At 41.9% G+C, this 17,074-nt stretch overlaps 1 protein-coding gene and 1 non-coding gene across 3 annotated transcripts in view; one reads left to right on the forward strand and one right to left on the reverse strand.

Annotated features, from left to right (window-relative positions):
• Window positions 1-17,074, forward strand: part of LOC126267533 (glutamic acid-rich protein-like) — a 477,667-nt gene that overhangs the window by 282,710 nt on the left and 177,883 nt on the right. The window lies entirely within an intron of this gene.
• Window positions 7,647-7,721, reverse strand: Trnas-cga (transfer RNA serine (anticodon CGA)). The gene has a single exon. It is a non-coding gene; the product is annotated as a tRNA-Ser (tRNA).

Raw genomic sequence — 17,074 nt, forward strand, 5'->3', positions numbered from 1 at the left:
ACAGTGACTGTTGTTACCTTCATGTGTTGTACTGAGCTAGGTACTTTGGCTTTCAAAAGATTGATGGCTTGGTTCATGGAGCCTTGTAAGCCTATTTGCCCTGTTACTGTTAAAAATGTTTGTTTAATGTTTCTGCAACTATTTTTGGATTGCTAACAAGATGATATTCACGTTTTATTTGAATATTTTCACTACAAACTGCATTTTTCCTTTTTTACTTCTTTCCAAAATTTCAAATAGTTTTTACTGTATTGTTTGAGTAATCAATTTCTGCCTTCGAGCACATGACCTTTGCTGCTTGTATGGACTTATTCAGAACTTTATGTAGAGTTTATAGTGCATACCCCTACTGGGATCATTTGATCTCTTGGCTGCAGCATATAGTTCTCTTCTTGTTTTACAAGAAATTTTGATGCTTTTAGTAATCCAAGGTTTTGTTTCCAGATTTTAACAGGTTTTCTCTCACTGACTTTTTTGGAAAGGTTTCTTTAATAATACTCATAAATTCATTGATAAATATATTAAATTTTGAGTTAACATCAATTGCAGCACACACAGGAAATAAGTCCACTAGCTGTAATTGCTGATTAAAGCTTTCATTGGTGTGTTCGTTTGTAATCCTAAAGTTTTTTCCAAATTAAATTTTCTTTCCTGTGTACATTTATTTGGTTTAGAGAGAGGAATTACTCTTCATGATCAGAGAGATCATTTATAATATTTTTCACAGTTAAATTATTGTAAATACCCTTATCAACAAAAACATTATGTATAAAAGTGCTAGAACTGGCTGTTACTCTAGTTGGAGTGTTCACCACTGGTACTAAGTTGTAACAGTACATCAGGTGTTCAAATTTGTTTCTATTTTCTGTTAAAAAGCCCACATTGAAGTCACCCATAATAATGGTTGATTTAGTTTTCCTACATAGATGGGACAGAAGTGATTCTAATTGTCTCAGAAATACAATCAGATTTCCAGCAGGTGCCCTGTAAATAGTTGGTACAATAACTGTTGCACTGTCTGCTGTCAACTCAATGCTACACACCTCAAAATGCTGTTCATCACAGTATTTGCTTAAATCTAGAGATTTATACACTACATTTTTTTAAAAAATATTGCAACATCACCTTTTCTCATAATACATCTACAGTAATGTGCAGCTAAATTAAAGTTCTCAATTTGTAGCATGTGGATTCCACTCATAACATGATGTTCTGAGAAACATTGTATATGAGGTTCACTTTCACACTCGTCCTTTAAATTTATTAGCAACTGCTCTATTTTATTCTTCAGACTAGATATATTTCGGTGCAATAAAGACAAAGTTTAATTTTTGCCCACCCCTGCATTTGCATGATGTTTGCTAGAAGTGGCTTTTTCCAGCACACGGGTTGAGGTGTGGAATACACATATTGAACACATGAGAAAGATGTTTCACGCAACTTGGAATCCTTTTCTCTCATGTTACCTCACCACAAAAAAATGCTGTGTTTACTTTCTGTTGGGTGTAGGATGGGCAACAGTTTCTACTACACATGTTGATGTTTCAGTTGTTGGTCCTGCCACTGATGATTCTTCTGCTGCTGAGACTGGTTCCATCGCAATGATTTCATTTATCATTTTACACATAAAGTTTTTTCCTTCGTAATTTAGATAAATTTCATATTTGGTATGCTGGCATCTGTCCAATTTGGATTTATCAAGGACGCTACATTTTCCAAACAAAGAACACATTTGTTTTATTTTAATGTTAGTTTTTCAAATTTATTTGTTGACACATGAGTGATACATTAGATCATATCTGTGTGGTATGTTACAACTATTGTATTTCATTGTTTATTGCATTCCAGGAACCTTTTTAGTTCCAGTAGGCAGTTGCTTCATTTTTTGCAATATCATTTGCAACCACTTAACACATGACAGTCAGTTTTTCCTGACATCCTATTGGGTAAGTCGACAAATTGTTGCATTATATTTTTTGTTTTCTTAGAAAGTCTCGTCATGGTTTTGCTATGACTGTCCGTTAAAAATAATTCACTACGTTCAAGTTTGCACTGTTGTATGTTTTTGTTGATATTGTCTTTCTCTTTCGTCTCATTACTACGTGCAAAAGATGGCATCCTCAATTTCTCACCACTACTGTTTGCCTCAATGCTGAACTTAGAGCTTGTATTTCGTTAGAGATTTTTTTGCAGAAGAGAAATGGACTTTTGTTTGACTAATGGCTCACCTATTACTTTTCTAATTTTAGACATCTCGTTACTCAATAGTCCGCCCCTGGTAGCTGAGTGGTCAGCGCGACAGAATGTCATACCTCATGGCCCAGGTTCGATTCCCGGCTGGGTCAGATATTTTCAACATTCAGGGAGTAGGAGTTGTATTTTCCTTATCATCATCATTTCATCCCCATCAACAAGCAAGTCACCTAAGTGGTGTCAACTTGAAAGACTTGCACCAGGCAAATGCTGTACGCACTGGGAGGCCCTAGCCACACGGCATTTCCATTACTGCTCAATACACTGATGATTTGCTGAAGGCTAGAAATACTCTCATGTAGCTTCATAATTTCGTTCCTACAATTTACACAAACTGTATTTTTATCGACATTATTTTCATTTTTCGCAAGGACACTACTCACTTCTACACACGTCGTCTCCGCCATTCTGAACACTCTCTCTCTCTCTCTCTCTCTCTCTCTCTCTCTCTCTCTCTCTCTCTCTCTCTCTCTCTCTCTCTCTCTCTCTCTCCACGGGGTACTACTATCACCAGCACCACCACCACCACCACCACCACCACAGATTGCCACTTTACTTCGGAGGATGTCTTCTGCAGTCGGAGACGATACAAGTTTTATACATCAACCATGGCCTATCAGCTTGGAAGTTGTAAGTGAAGATATTTAAAAAAGCTTCTGTGCCAGTAACAGTTATGAGCTCATCAGTAACAGAAAATATATCCCCACCAAGCCACAGATAAATTTGCATCTCTTGACATAGTCAACTTACACTGAAACGCCAGAGAGACAGGGTTAAGCAAGCGTATTCAAATACAGAGATATGTAAACAGGCAGAGTATGGCACTGTGATTGTCAATGCCTATATACGACAACAAGTGTCTGTGCAGTTGTTAGATCAGTTATTGCTGTTACAATGACAGGTTATCGAGAATTAAGTGAGTTGGAACAAGGTGTTGTAGTCGGCACACTAGCGATGGGATCCAGCATCTCCAAGGTAGCAGTGAAGTGGGGATTTTCTCACATGACCATTTCACGGATGTACTTTGAATATCAGGAATCCGGTAAAACATCAAACTTCCCAAAATTGCTGCGGCCAGAAAAATGTCCTCCAAGAACGGGATCAAGACGACTGAAGAGAATCATTTAATATAACAAAAGTGCAACCCTTCTACAAATTGCTGCAGATTACAGTTCCGGGCCATCAACAAGGTGAGCATGCAAACCCTGCATTGAAACATGATCGATATAGGCTTTCAGAGCCAATGGCCCACTTGTGTACCCTTGATGACTGCACATCACAAAGCTTTATGCCTCTCCTGGACTCATGAACACCAACATTGGCTGTTGATGATTGGAAATATGTTGCCTAGTCGGACGAGTTTCGTTTCAAATTGTATCGAGCGGATGGATGTGTATGGGTATGGAGATAACCTCATAAATCCATGGACCCTGCATGTCTGCAGGGGACTGTTCAAGCTGGTGGAGGCTCTGAAATGTTGTGGGCCGTATCCAGTTGGAGTGATATGGGACCCCTGATATGTCTAGATATGCTCTGACAGGTGACCCATACATAAGCATCCTGTACGTAAGCTTCCTGTCTGATCACCTGCATCCATTCATGTCCATTGTGTATTCTGACAGACTTAGGGAAATCCAGCAGGGCAGTGTGACACCCCATACATCCAGAATTGCTACAGAGTGGCTCCAGGAACACTCTTTTGAGTTTAAACACATCTGCTGCCCACCAAACTCATCAGACATGAACATTATTGAGAATATCTGGGATGCCATGCAATGTGCTGTTCAGAAGAGATCACCCCCGCGTACTCTTAAAGATTTATGGACAGCCATGCAGGATTCATGGTGTCACTTTCCTCTAGCGCTATTTCAGACATTAGTTGAGTCCATGCTATCTCGTGTTTTAGCACTTCTGCATGTTCGTGGGGGACCTACACGATATTAGGCAGGTGTATCAGTTTCTTTGCCCCTTCAGTGTATATACCATAATATCTATCAAAGAAATGATTGATATAATAAAATGATTTAAAACATAGAACAATGGATACAGCAGAAATCTTTGATAACTTTAGATCTCAAACCCAATTGAAACAACAGCTGCTTTACTACAAATGATATGTTGATGACATCCTTATTCTGTTTAATTGAACGACAGAATAAATAGAAATTTTAGCCAAGGAACGTACAAGTTACACCACAAAATTCAATTTGCTGTAGAACATGAAACACCACTCTAATAAAAACTCAAATGCATAATTTTGAAAAAAACTAACATCTATCAGCATCAGCAGTCATAAATATCCTTGCCATCCAGACCAACACAAAAAGACATTCTTCGAATTGATGATTAATCATGTGCTTAATACTGTGATAAGTACAAGTGAAACACAGAAATGAAAAATATATGTATATAAACTCAGATGCCTCCATAAATGAATTGAATCGTGCTTCAATAGCTGAACTAATCCATACAACAAAATTAAACCAACCAATTGCTGAACAACCATTCACAAACACGGCCCCCTGGGGCTCAGCATTCATTTGCTGAGTACAAGCTTGGCAACCCCGGGGTCCTGAGCTGGGGACTGGGTAGCGCAGCCAGTCTCTCGTCACCATCACCGTCACCGTCACCCCCGGACACACTTCAGCGACCACCGTATGGTGAGGCGGTGGAATGTTGTGTGCTGCGGGGAATGGTAATCTTGGCTTGACTGCCTGGATTGCAAGGAAGGCCAACCTCTATAAAAACCCTTCAATCTTATGGTGTGCTCTGCTCCTGTAAGATGCATGGCTGTTGGGATGGAACAGTTGCAAGCAGGCAACCTCTGGGGCACCTGCCGCACCCCAGTTGTATAAGACTTACTCAGGCACGCGGGGCTCTGTCTGAGCGGACCTTTAGTTCCCTAGCTGCTCGTGGGAGCGCAATGGACCCTTCGACCTCTACATTTCCCCCTACCAGTGGATTGAGTGGGCCACTGGTAGGAAAGCACACCCCATTGAAAAAGCAACTTCGTGCTGCGAGTCCTCCAGCACCTGGTGTTGCTAGAGATTTATCACACTGTCGTAACAGAGCACATGCTGATAATCAGAATGTGTTTTTGATTGTTAAATGGAAGGAGGGTAGCTTTGAGAGGGTTTCTCCCTTTTACATCCACAAGGGTCTTGAGGGAATTGCAGGAACACTGAAATCTGTGAAGCGACTGCACAATGGGACTCTGTTAGTTAAGACTTCTAGTTCCCGTCAAGTTCCTTCTCTTTGGAAACCAACCTGTCTCAGAGAGTATGCTATCGAGACCAAGCTCCACTCCACTTTGAACTGTAGTAAGGGTGTTGTTACAGGTAGGGACTTGGTGGATATTGCCACAGACGATTTAAAATCTGAGTGGGCTGACGAAGGTATTGTTGACATGCAGCATATTATGAAATGAGTCGATGGGGCCTAGTCAAATCCGACTTGTTTATTCTCACGTTCAGTTTCCCGTGACTCCCAGAGCATGTTAAAGCAGGTTTCTTACTTTTGCCAGTACGGCCATATTTCCCCAACCCATCAGAGCTGATGGACATTGATGTCGACCGGGGGCGACCTTCTTGCACCAGGAATAAATCTCCGGCCAGTACGGGCTCTCCTCCAAAGCACAGAGGCAGGACGAAAGTTCAGCCACCCTGATCACTGGCTCCCATATTACAGTGGAACCTGAATGGGTTCAGGATGCATGTGGCCGAATTACAACTCCTTGTACGAGAGTGACCTTTGTGCTTATGTCTCCAAGAGACACATTTTCGGGCCACTGATGCTCTTTCTTTACGGGGCTATACCGTATATCGAAAAGATGATCTGACGGGGGAAAAGGGCAAAGGGTGGTATTGCGGTTTTTGTCAGTGACATGCACCACTCATCTGAACTCCCTCTCGTTACAGACTTGCAAGCAATTGCAATTGACCTTCTTGTGAGTCGGAGGCTCACAGTCTGTTCAGTTTACTCACCACCTCAGGATGCAATAGACTCTGAGGCTCTCACAGACCTTATTAGTCAACTCCCCACCTATTTCTTCTTCTGGGAGACTTCAATGCTCATAATGTCTTATGGGGCTCTCCGACTACTTGCCCCAAGGGTCTCGTTCTGGAAAGCCTCATGATGTCTGAAGAACTGTGCATCCGCAACTCTGGTGCTCCCACTCATTTCTGTACTGCTTCTGGGTCATCATCAGCTATTGACCTTTCCTTTTGCTCTCCAGCACTCGCGGATTCTGCTCTGTGGTAGGTTGCTGCTGACCTCCATTCTAGTGACCACTTCCCCCTTTGGATTCGCCTCCTGGATGAGACTGTGGCATTACCATTGCTGCCCTGGTGGCACCTCTGCAGAGCTGACTGGACACTTTTCAGCCAACTGGCTGTTTTGGAACACCGTGCCAGTGTCCACGAATGGGTCGACCACGTTACAGCCATGATCTCCCGTGCTGCTGAATTGTCAATCCCACGGTCATCCAGTCATCCCAAGAGGGGTCCTGTCCGTTGGTGGACCACTGAGTGCCGCTCAGCCATCCGAGCCCACCGTGCAGCTCTGTGCCGCTTCAAGTGCCATCACTCAGCTGACAATCTTGCGACCTTTCGGGCGGCAAGGGCCAAGGCACAGCGAGTGATTAAAGAGAGCAAACGACGGTCGTGGCAATCGTTCTTGAACTCCATCTTCCGCTCCACTAGTTCTACGAAAGTGTGGGAAGCCATCAGGATGATTTCCGGGAAACTCAGCCAACTACCTGTCACGGCATTGCTGCATCAGGGATGTCCTCTTACGGCGCCGAGAGGCATTGCCCAGACACTGGCCATGCATTTTGTGGAATCTACCGCCACTATTAACTGTGATCCAGATTTCTGCCGCTACCGCACTGCCATCGAGAGGGGTCACTTGGACTGCCGGTCTCCAAATTCTGAACCCTACAACTGCCCCTTCACAATATGGGAACTGGATTTGGTGCTGTCAGTGGCTCATGATACTGCCCCTGGTCATGATCAAATCCGGTACAGCATGCTGCAGCACTTGTTGCTGCCATCCAAGGAAGTTCTCCTGAATTGTTTTAATATGATATGGTTATCTGGCACGTTCCCTCCTGACTCGTGGAGGGAGGCGATTTTGATTCCCCTCCTCAAACCGAGGAAGGACTGAATGCATCCCAGTAGTTATCGAAGTATTGCTTTGACGAGCTGTGTCGGAAAGATGTTGGAACACATGGTCAACCGTCGCCTGGTTTGGCAGCTAGAGACCAGGCAGCTCCTTAGCCCCTCTCAGTGTGGCTTTTGGAGATGTTGTTCAACTATAGACAACTTCCAGAATGAGATTTTCACTCTGCAGCGGAGTGTGCGCTGATATGAAACTTCCTGGCAGATTAAAACTGTGTGCCCGACCGAGACTCGAACTCGGGACCTTTGCCTTTCGCGGGCAAGTGCTCTACCAACTGAGCTACCGAAGCATGACCGGTACTCACAGCTTTACTTCTGCCAGTATCCGTCTCGTACCTTCCAAACTTTACAGAAGCTCTTCTGCGAAACATGCAGAACTAGCACTCCTGAAAGAAAGGATACTGTGGAGACATGGCTTAGCCACAGCCTGGGGGATGTTTCCAGAATGAGATTTTCACTCTGCAGCGGAGTGTGCGCTGATATGAAACTTCCTGGCAGATTAAAACTGTGTGCCCGACCGAGACTCGAACTCGGGACCTTTGCCTTTCGCGGGCAAGTGTTCTACCAACTGAGCTACCGATGCACGACTCACGACCGGTACTCACAGCTTTACTTCTGCCAGTATCCGTCTCCTACCTTCCAAACTTTACAGAAGCTCTTCTGCGAAACATGCAGAAGAGCTTCTGTAAAGTTTGGAAGGTAGGAGACGGATACTGGCAGAAGTAAAGCTGTGAGTACCGGTCGTGAGTCGTGCTTCGGTAGCTCAGTTGGTAGAGCACTTGCCCGCGAAAGGCAAAGGTCCCAAGTTCGAGTCTCGGTCGGGCATACAGTTTTAATCTGCCAGGAAGTTTTATAGACAACTTGACCCTGCTTGAGGCAGCCATCCAGCAGGCCTTCCTCCGTAACCAGCATTGTCTAGGTGTATTCTTTGACATCAATAAGGCGTATGACACTACTTGGCGCCGCCTTATCCTCAATCAACTCCATCAGTGGGGCTCTCGTGGCCGTCTCCCCATCTTCGTTCGGTCCTTTCTTTCCCATCGCCTCTTTCGATATTGGGTTGGTAATGTGCTGTCTGATTTGTACGTGCAGGAGAATGGTGTTCCTCAGGGAAGCGGTTTAACTGTCACCCTCTTTGCCATCGCCATTAACAGTATCACACCCACTATCCGGAGTCCTGCCCAATGCTCCTTGTTTGTGGATGATTTTGCTGTTTTCTGTTCTTCCTCCAGTCTTGTCACTGCTAGTCGGCAGTTGCAGCTTACAATAAAGCGATTAGAGGCATGGACTGAGAAGATGGGTTTTACCTATTCTGCAGACAAATGAGTGTGTGTTCATTTTAATCATTCTCGACATCTTTTTACCACCTCTGAATTGTGTCTGAGGGACACCATTTTTCCTTTTAGTGACACTGTGAGGTTCCTGGGCCTCACTTTTGATTCCAAGTTGTCATGGTTGCCTCACCTTGAAGACCTCAAGGTGCGGGCCCTGAAGGCACTGAATATTTTGAAGTGTCTGAGCCATCGGTCCTGGGGAGCAGATCGGGCGGGTCTGCTGCAGTTTTATAGGGCTTTCGTCCGATCACGTCTTGACTATGGTTGCATCGTGTATGGTTCAGCGAGGCCTTAGTATCTGAAGATTCTTGATGCAGTACACCATGAGGGTAACAGACTGGCCACTGGTGCCTTCCGTACCAGTCCCATCCCCAGCCTGTGTGCTGAGGCAGGGGAACCGCCGCTCGCCATCCGGCGGAAACTCCTCAAGGTGCGACGGGTGTCTCAATTCCTTGCCTGTCCTACATCCCCTGCGTACCCTACCATTGCCCGACTGCCTATGGAAGTCTCCTTTCCAGTCGTCCCAGGGCAACAATACCATTTGGGATTTGTGCCAAGCATTTTCTTGAGTCCCTTGCTGTGGAGCGTGTGGCCCCCCAACTCCAAGGTTTTACCTTCCTGCCTCCCTGGTTTATCCAGAGGTCCAGCATCCTTTTAGACTTATCGGAGTACCGGAGGAGCTGCACTCCTGCGTTTGTTTTTACCTCCTTATTTTACAATATTTTACACCAGCATCCCGACTGTGTACCAGTATTTACGGATGGCTCTAAACAGGGGAACTCTGTTGCTTGTGCTGTTGTTTACCCTGATCGAGTTGTCAAGTTACGGCTTTCCGCGGTGTTTACCATCTTTGATGCCGAATTGTTTGCGATCTTGCGGGCATAAGAGCAGATGAGGTGTGTTCCCAGTCATAAGTTTCTTATCTGTTCTGACTCCCTGAGTGCCCTTCAGACCATGCAACACTTATACCCAGCGGATACGGTCGTCCAGAACATCAATGATGCCCTACTCCACCTGCAACAGCATGGGAAGGAGGTTTCTTTCTGCTGTGTGCCAGGGCACGTGGGTATTAGGGGAAACAAACTGGCTGATGTGGCTGCCAAAGATGGATGTTCCCTCCCTCACATTGTTGAATGTGCTGTCCTCCTCCATGCTGTTGCCTCCCTCTTGCATTTTCATGTTATGCGTCAATGGGAAGAGGAGTGGCTGGCAGTTGGTGAAAATAAGCTGCGTCTGGTCAAGACCACCACTCGGCCATGGCGTACATCCTACCAGTCATGCAGGTGGGATGAGGTTCTCCTCACTCGCCTCCACATCGGGCACAGTCCATTAACGCATGGATTTTTACTCCGGCGGGAGGACCCCCCAATCTGCAGTGCTTGTGGCGTCCAGATTACTGTTCGTCACATTTTACTTGATTGTCTTTTATTCTCTGACCAGAGGGCAGTGGTTTATTTGCTTCCGGATTTGCCATCTATTTTGCAATACGACGCAACGACTGTGGTTAAGGTCTTACGGTTTTGTGTCCTGTCCAATTTGTTGCCGCAGATTTTAGGGAGAGGGTTTTAATGTGCTGCTGGGTAACTGGCTCCCCCAGATTTTAGGTAAGAGGTCCACCAGTCACGATTACCTCCTTGTTTCACTTCGGTTTCTGTTCTGTTTTCCTTGTGTTTCCTTTCCCTCTTTAGTGTGTTTCTTCTCGTCTTGTTTTGCCTCTGTATGTGAGGATTTGGAACTGTGTCAGGTCTGTGTCTTTTAGCCGTTCACCTTGTTCACTGTCCGTCTTAGTCCCGTCACCGCATGTGTTCCTGTTTTTATGCGTTTGGGCACTGATGACCATGCTGTTTAGCGCCTGTAAACCTCAAACACACACACACACACACACACACACACACACACACACACACACACACACACAGAAACAAGAAAACCACATTTGTAATCTTATCTTTCATAGGGAAGATCTCCTACCAAATTCCCAATCTCTTTAAGGCACACAACATAAGAATTAGCTTCTTCAGCAACAACAAAATACTATACTCTGTTCATCATAAGAATAAACCTGATGTAAATGAACACAACTGCGATGAACGGTCAAGCCGTAGCACAAGTACACTGTACACTGGTGTTGTTACGCTCTCACCTATTAGGTATCTTATTACTAAGTTATATTAAAAGAAACTTTAAGATATTCTAATGTAGAAACAGTCATCAATGTTCTTCTTTAATCACGCTTTAATTATGTCCTTTGTGTTACAAAAATTATGTAAAGTCACAGTCTCTGTACTGTTGTGCTTTGGTTGCCGTGTGGTTAATTTGCAGTATGCAAATGGCTAAGGCTGCTTACTGCTTCATAGTGAAACACGCACAGTTAAAAAGTGCCAAGGAACAGTTGGTCTTGATGTTTTTCATAAATCTACAGAAAAAATCAGCTTTGAAGTTTTCTGGAGGAGTATACTTAACTGCAGTTGACTTATACATACAAACTGGATGTATAGAATAATAAAGTGTAGTAGATGAATAAACTGCTAAAGTACAGGGATCGCTGGTTCAAGTCTGATCATATTGAAATACCTTCATCTTGTAAATGTAAAATTCATAATCATTTTTATGAATAATACATGTTTTCTTGTTTTTAATTACACATTGCCTGTATTTCTAATATAAACTCTTAATTAACAATATTTTATGAAAGATTGTTAACAAAGAATCCTTAAATTAATAAAACATAACAGTTCAATTCTTAGAACAAAAATGAAAAACCAAATACTCATTTGGACTATGTGCATTGTTTTATGCTACAGATGTAGTCTCACACGAACCAGAGTGATAAGTGTTGCAGAAACATGAAAAACAATTTTTGACAGCATCGAGCACAAATGCTGCATTTTTACATTTGCCGCTGAACCATTACAATTTGAACCCAACAGAACTGCTGTGGAGCCAAGTTAAGGGATTTGTCTCAAGACATAAAAAGATTTAAACCTGCCAGATGTATTGGAACTAATGCTCGCATCCTTTTCACATGTCACTACCAAATGCTAGTGGGATATAGAAAGCACATTGTAAAAGAAGAGGAGAAAATGCAGTACCTGGTTAGCTTCATGGATTCTGTTGAGATTGACTCATTATCAATGTAGCAGATGACAGTTCCATAAATGAAATGTGTTTCTCAGATTCGGATAGGGAAGGAGCTAAGAGATTACCAGTCAGTGGCTTCAGTATTCAACAACATGGTGAATTGCCTGCGGTATAGCTTTGTCTCTACAGTATGCTTTTGCTTCGCACATAGCTTGCTCAGAAAAAATTACCCTGTGTTTAATTTAGTAATTTTCATCTCTCTCCTTTGTGATTAGAATACTGTGTTAGGTGAGAATGAGAGCATTTTATGCTTTCTGTCTGGTCACCTAAGAAGCATGCGGTAGTGCTTTAGTTTTGCCGAATATTATTTCACTCTCTTTAAAAACTGAATAACATTTGAAGTAATATTGTTTCTCTGCTTGCTGCTTTTTGTGTCTGAACTGCAACTGCGCACATCACTGCTAGTTAGTTGGATCATCTGGCTAGCCAGTGCTGTCCAAGTTAAATGCGCTGGTAAATCTGTCATCCTGCATTATCGATTGGTCTGTGTGCGTGTCATACAGCATAAAACGGATCCTTATGATTGTACTTGACTGTTCTGGACACAGCCTGGCTTCTGCTTGAAAGGATATCCAATGATTTTCAAGCAAATGCAGAAGAATGTATGATGTAATGTTTACATCAGGTTTATTCTTATCATGAGCAGAGTATAAATAAAACCCTCCACCGTACCAAAACTACTATGCAACAATATAAAAAATAAGGCATTTACAAAATCATTTTTAACTCAAGTCTGACTTTGTACAGTAGACAGTGCTTCACAAGATTCAAAGAGCACATGAATGCACTCTTTCTTAACAACCTGAACAAATCCAGCTTTTCCACACATCTGGCCCAAAATAGTCATTTTGTAAATAGCATGACAGAACCTTCAGGTACTTCATCTAGCTAACAAAGGTGTAAAGCCTTACCTTCTTGAAGAAATTTAGGTCTTTATCAATGTTAATATAGCAGCAGATTACCTTAACAGACAAACAACTGAGGAAAAAAATTTGCCTTCAGTACTTCAAGGACACGAATCCAAAACAGCTAATTAGCCAACCAACTCCACATGCAACCTCACTACCCCCCGCATCTCCTCTGTATCCCTCTCTTTACATTGTAACAAAATTTCTATCTCGGCAAGTAACCTACCAGATTTTGTTGTACTAGGTAGCTAAATATCTAAGTTTCCTACAGCTTAAGCCACTTATTACTCATGTACATAAATCTAGAAAAGTTCATGTTGGATTTACTTGGAATTTTTACACAATAATCTAATAAATATTTGGACAGACATAGACAATATATTTTAAAAAAAGAAAAAAAGCAATGTACAGGTTTCCTGTTGAAACTAACTACAAGAAAGAAAATGTTGTGGTGTGACATGTTGTGAAAGTGTACTGTTTTTTTTCCCCCCTCATAGTCAGTTCCCACTCCAATAGCAGGTCTTTTAAACAGTAAGACAAATTGTTTCTCCTATTTATATAGTTTCTGTGTATCTTTAATTTTGAACAAAAAATGTGTATGCAACAATACGCTAATTTGTTTTCTTTCCAACAGTAAATTTTAACACGAAACATGTTATTAGGGCAGATGTGTTTATGACTTAACAGCTTATGATTATAATGCTACTACGCAACCTGAATCATCTGAAACTCTTTATTGCATCTGAAGCAAAAAATATTATTTTGTGAAAAATAATAAGTGAACACAAGGAATGCCAGTCAGTTGACACACTAGTCAGCACTGAAGATGCAGTTCTGTATCCACAAGAAAATCTGGATTCAGTGAACCCGACTGGCTTTCTGCTACTCAGTTTGTGGCTTAATGATGCCATTCCTGTAATATCGCTACACGATCTCAATCCTCTAAATCCTTGTAATGGTATCTGTTTGCAGATTAAAACTACAAAAGTAATATCATTGAAGCTACTGTCCTCACAGGTTTAGTAGCAGGAGAGGTTGTTGTCATACCCTGTATACTTATGATCCCACCCAATATAGCCATTCATTTTAAGTGACTTCAGTCCCCAATCAAGGTTTTGTTTGCAATAACGATAAACAAGGTTCAACGTCAGACATCCAAGTATATTGTAACTTATTTACGATAATGGTGTTTTTTTTGGATGGTCAGTTGTATGTTGCCCTTACACAAACTGGTAGTTCGGTAAACCAGTTCACGCTTTTATCACGCAGTATATGAAAAATGAAAGATGATGTATATTGTGAAACTTTGTAATTGTGTTGTGTACAAAAAAATTAAAAAATACTATAATGAACAAAAAAGAAACAAGTCTTTTACATTCATATTCTATATTATTTATTTTGGTTTTAAGCTCCATACCTCCAGAGTGGGTGAAGTCGCAGGTAATAGTCGAAAATTTTGTCCTGGCACAATTTCCAGAGGTACCTAAGATAAGGATGTATATTAAGTTCCCATACATATTTAACAGTTGCAAAACATTGCTGAGTTTGCTAGTATATTATAATGGGTGAACAAAAGAAGCACTATCAGGATAAGAACCACCTATCTCCCATTGAGGTGAATGTGGGAGTGAAAACAGGGTGACATAGAAGATGGGCAGAGAGAGAGAGAGAGAGAGAGAGAGAGAGAGAGAGAGAGAGAGAGAGAGAGAGAGGAGGGGGGAGATTGACAGAGTGAGGGAATGAAGAGGAGATGGACTGAGAGAGAGGTGAGAAGATGGACAGATAGAGAGATGAGGAAGAGGAGGGGAGTTGTAGAAAGCAGGTGGGAGAGAAATAAAAGTGAAGAGGTAAAGGGATATGTACGTGTGGGGGGGGGGGGGGGGGGGGCAATAATTCTCTTATTTTTTGGCATTCATGTTAATACCATTTCAGAGCAAAGTGTTTACCCACATAATGATTGCATTATATGCACACAAAAACAAATAATTGTGTCTTATCGAAGTATGTCACACATTTGAGTGAAGATCTTTGTAACATCCAGCACATGTTGAGCACATGCTGGATGCTGGTGATTCATCATGACGATTGGTATATACATGAATTACATAATTAAAGTTCCAGTGTCAAAACACTGTAGAAAGAGAACTACGGCTCAGAATGACATGAAATTTGAATAGAATGTTATGGTTGTAAACAAAACAAAACAAAAAATTTGCTAATAGATGGTACTGTAAGCATGTTAACGTAAAAGGCTACAAATGACAGATGAATTGCAATGTGATGGCTATGGTTTGAGTTGCATATCACACCACCAGTACTATTCACTGTGGAAGACTGCAAATGTTCAGCAGTCAATGGTTGTGGCACTGTTAGTTAAGTAAGCTCATCCACCTTGGCAAGCTCGTACTACATTTGATTGTTAAAACCCATTTTTAACTGTCCTGGTGCCAAAATCTGCATAAGAAGCAAAAAGACATCATGTGATGTTTAAAGCTTTATGGAACAAAATGACATCAGTTTCAAATTGTTGTGAGACTTGTGCAAGACATGGTCAGGATGCTGTCCACCATTTTCTGCCACAGTATCAAATTGAGAAATAGCATTTTCCACAAGAGTCAGGTTCACAGTGCATTGAATAGTGTGTGCCTTCAGTTCAATCCTGTTTCTAATTGAAGCACTGAACACATCATCTCCGAATCTGGCACAAAACCCAAAGAGATTCTCCCCATACACAAAACACACCAGTGGTAAGACGCAATCAATACCTTCACTTCACGATAACAACAGTGACATCAATTATGACAGTGCCACCAAAGCAGAGTTATTAAACACAATTTTCAGAAACTCCTTCACCAAAGAAGATGAAGTAAATATTCCTGAATTCGAATAAAGAAAAACTGCCAAGATGAAAAACAGAAGTAGATATCCTCGGTGTAGCGAAGCTGCTTAAATCACTTAATAAAGGTAAGGCCTCCGGTCCAGATTGTATACCAGTCAGGTTCCTTTGAGAGTACGCTGATACAATAGCTCCATATTTAGCAGTTATATACAACCGCTTGCTTACAGAAAGATCCATACCTAAAGACTGGAAAATTGCTCAAGTCACACCAATAAAACGGGAAATAGGAGTACTTCGTTGAATTACAGGTCCATATCACTAACGCCGATTTGCAGTAGTGTTCTGGAACATATACTGAGTTTCAACATTATGAATTACCTCAAAGAAAACGATTTATTGACACATAGCCAGTAGGGATTCAGAAAGTATCATTCTTGTGAAACACAACTAGCTCTTTATATTCATGTATTTGTGAAGTAATGAGTGCTTTCAACACTGTTCCTCACATTCGTCTTCTAACCAAACTGCATGCCTATGGAATATTGCCTCAGTAGTGCAAATGGATTCGTGATTTCCTGTCAGAAAGGTAAGAGTTCGTAGTAATAGACTGAAAGTCATTGAGTAAAACAGAAGTAATATCTGGCATTCCCCAAGGGAGTGTTATAGTCCCTCTGTTGTTCCTGATCTATATTAATGACATAGGAGACAATTTGAGTAGCCCTCTTAAATTGTTTACAGATGGTGACGTCATTTACTGTCTTGTAAAATTATCAGATGACCAAAACAAATTGCAAAATGAGTATGGTGCAAAAAGTAGCAATTGATCCTGAATAAAGAAAAGTGTGAAGTTATTCACATGAGTACTAAAAAACCTGCTAACTTTCAGTTATGCTAAAAGTCGCACAGATCTGAAGGCTGTAAATTCAACTAAATACTTAGTGATTACAATTACAAATAACCTAAATTGGAATAGATAATTTTGTGGGCAGAGCAAACCAAAGACTGCGATTCAGCGGCAGAACACTTAGAAGGTGCAACAGGTCTACTAAAGAGACTGCTCACACATCACTTGTCCACCATATTCTGGAATATTGATTTCGCGGTGTGGGAAACACATCAGGTGGGACTGATGGATGACATCAGAAAAGTTCAAAGAAGGGCACCTCATTTTGTATTATCAGGAAATAGAAGAGAGAGTGCCACAGACATGATACTGAAATTGGAGTGGCAATCATTAAAACAAAAGCATTTTTCGTTGTGACGGGATCCAGTTTTCTCCTCCAATTGTGAAAACATTTTGTTGGCACCCACCTACATAGGAAGAAATGACCATCACAATAAAATAAGAGAAATCAGGGCTCACACAGAAAAATTTGAGAGCTCATTTTCCCACGCGCCGCTCAAGAGTGGAACTGTAGAGAG

This window comes from Schistocerca gregaria, chromosome 4, assembly GCF_023897955.1.
Source record: "Schistocerca gregaria isolate iqSchGreg1 chromosome 4, iqSchGreg1.2, whole genome shotgun sequence".
NCBI classification, from domain to species: Eukaryota; Metazoa; Arthropoda; class Insecta; order Orthoptera; family Acrididae; genus Schistocerca; species Schistocerca gregaria.